The following is a 2833-nucleotide window of genomic DNA, read 5'->3' as shown; positions in this document are numbered from 1 at the left end:
TGGGCAGAGGCAGAACTGGCAGCCAGCTCAGCTCCCCCCGGTGCTGTGTCTGAGACCCCCCTGAGACAGAGCTCTGACCCCGCAGAGCTGCCATGGCCATGTGGATGACCATCATGGGCTCAGCCAGGACTGCGGAGCTGGCACAGCTGATCCTCCTGGATGTGCTGGGGAGCTGGCCAGAGTACAGCACGTGCACCTCCGATGGGGACCAAACGGCTGTCTTTGGCCTGGCTGTGAGTTTCTGCAAGTGGCCTTTGCTGGCCCCAAGGCCGCCTCTCCTGAGCTCTCCATCCTCCTTCCCCCACTGCATCTGCTGGCCTGAAACCTGGCCCAGGGGCAGCTTCAGGCCCAGCAGGCCCTGAGAGGCTTCCCCTGCCTCTCTCCGGGCCTCTCCCTGCCACGCTCGGGCCCTGCCACACGGACGCCTGGGCACTGAGCGCTGTCCTGGGGGGCTTTGCAGGCAACCGTGGTGATGTGGAAGATCCTGCAGGTGCCCTGTCTGCCACGGATATTGAAGGTGTATTTCCCCCGCCTATTTGTGCATCTGCTCTTCCAAGTGTTCTTCAGCACGGAAGAGTTGCCAGAGGAGGTCGATGCCTTCTGGAAGGGATGTCAGCAAGAGCACGGCCTTGCCACCAGCCCCAACAGGTGCTCCATGCCACTCCTCCTGTCCCTGCCACGCGGCCTGCCAAGGAGCCAGTGCTGCCAGCGTGACCTGGCCTTTGCTGTGCACACAGGTTTGCAGTGCGCACCCTGAAGTGCCTGCTCTGCCTTCTCCGCTGTGAGCATGTGGTGGTGGCAATGGAACGCAGGTGTGGCTGGGACACGCTGCTCTCTCTTGACACCCACCACTTTGCTGTGGCTCTGCTGGCCAGGTGAGAGCCCTTTCTCCCCACTGCCTCTGACATTTGTGCTCTGTGCCCAGGTGTCCCCCAAACTGCCCATGATCATGGGCCAGAGGGCCTTGTCACTGAAGGACGGCCAAGCAGACTAGAAAAGGCTGGCAGAGGAGGGTGCCCATGAGCGACCAACTCCCAAATGGCCCACATCCCCTTGCTGGAAGGGTGGTGGGGAAAGATGAGAACTCTGAGAGTCACTCTTGGGAGAGATTTGCCCTACTGGCTCAGGGTCTTGTTTCCTTTTTCCTCTCTTTAGAGAAATTTGCCAGTCAGCCGTACACTTCTGTTCCGGGATTGCATTCTACCTGCTCGCCATGCTCGGCCAAGAGATGCCATACTGGGATTTCCCTGCCCTGGCATTCCTTGTGGAGGTGAGCCTCAAGGCCAGTGCTGCCTTCCAGCTCTCTGCCCTCTCGTAGGCACAGCTGCCAGGACGGTGCCCGTGCCCTGTGCTGCAGCCTGGGCCCAGCCCTGTGCAGTTCCAGGCTCCTGCTGGCTGGGTCCCTGTCAATGCCCGGTGCCTTTCAGGTCCTCGAGTGCCTGGACTTGAGGGAATGCAGTGACAGTGTTCTGGAGATCATGGCACGGAACCTGCAGAGCGAGCACAGGGCCAGGCGTTACTTGGCACTCAGAGGCCTGGTAGTGCTGGGCAAGAATCCCTTGATGGTGAGAAGGGGGCAGTGGCTGAAGCCGTGCAGGCAGCGTGGGGCTGGGCAAGGCAGTCGCTTGGCCTTGCCTGGGCTTGGGGCGCTGGGGCAGCTGCTCCCAGCTCTCCTGCCTCTCACTTCAGCTGCTCCAGTGCTTTGGGACAGGCCTTTGGCCTCTGGGCCCTGCGGTAGCAGGCTGGCCTTTCACAGACTTGTGTTCCGCACAGGCTGAAGAAATGGGGAGCCTGACTGAAAGTCTTGTGGAGCTCCTGCAGGAAAATCATAGCGACATGATCAGGATGACCATTCTTCTACTCAGATATTTGCTCCTGGATAATGGTGCCCCAATAGCCACCCCCATTGCCCTGCAGCTGGCTGAGGCGCTCCTGCCACTCTTTGACCACGTAAGGCTCTGTGCCCACAGCCTCGGCCACCGGCTGCTGCCCGGACACTTGGTGCCCTGTGCAGATGCAGGCCTGTGCCCTGGGGGGCCTGAAGCAGCTGATGCTGAGGTCTTTTGCCCTTCCTTTCATAAAGGATGATATCCAGGTGCAGCTGAACTGCATGTGTGTCTTTCAAGAGATGCTGGACTTATTAACAGAAGATGGAAGAAAGGCCCTGAAGTGCCACGTACGCCAGAGCCTGGTGCCACTCTACTTCCACTGCCATGATGAGAATCAGATTGTTGCTAAGGTGACGACCTGTGGCCACCTGCTGTCCCCCTGGGAGGGGACTGGGCTGCCTCCTGCCCTGGCACCTTGCGGGCTGCAGCCTCCTCCAGGCTGTGGCACTGGGATGCTCCTGTGCCCTGGCCTGTGGGGCCATCTGTGCCTCTCTGCTGCTCTCCAGGCCTCCTGCGTAGTACTGCATTCTTCAGCCAGATTCCTAAAGAGGAGGAATCTCGAAGAAATGCTCCAGGTGGATCAGACATGGAGGTTTGGCGAGTGCCTGGTAAGTGGAGCCGAGAACCCCCAGGCTCAGCCTGGAGAAGGCCCCTGAGGGCGGCGCTCAGTGTGCGGGGCTGGCAGCTGTGCCCCTGCCCGCTGCTGCGGCCAGAGGCCACGGGGGCTCTTCTCCAGGCTCCCGTGGGCCCCAGCCAGGCGCCCATGGAGCCCCGGCCCGGCGGGGCTGCGGGCCGGCACCGCGGCTCCCCGGGCAGCAGCCGGCCCTCTGACCCCTGCCCTCGGGAGCCCTTGGCCAGCGGCTGCAGGCCGCGCCTCAGGCCTGTGCGGCCAGGGGAGGCTGGGGCTGGGCGCAGGCAGCGCCCGGCCCAGGGGCTGAGCCCGT

The sequence above is a fragment of the Agelaius tricolor genome, unplaced genomic scaffold (assembly GCF_023055355.1).
Source record: "Agelaius tricolor isolate 1412-34295 unplaced genomic scaffold, bAgeTri1.0.p SCAF_39, whole genome shotgun sequence".
NCBI lineage: Eukaryota > Metazoa > Chordata > Aves > Passeriformes > Icteridae > Agelaius > Agelaius tricolor.
Note: the sequence above shows the minus strand (reverse complement) of the source record.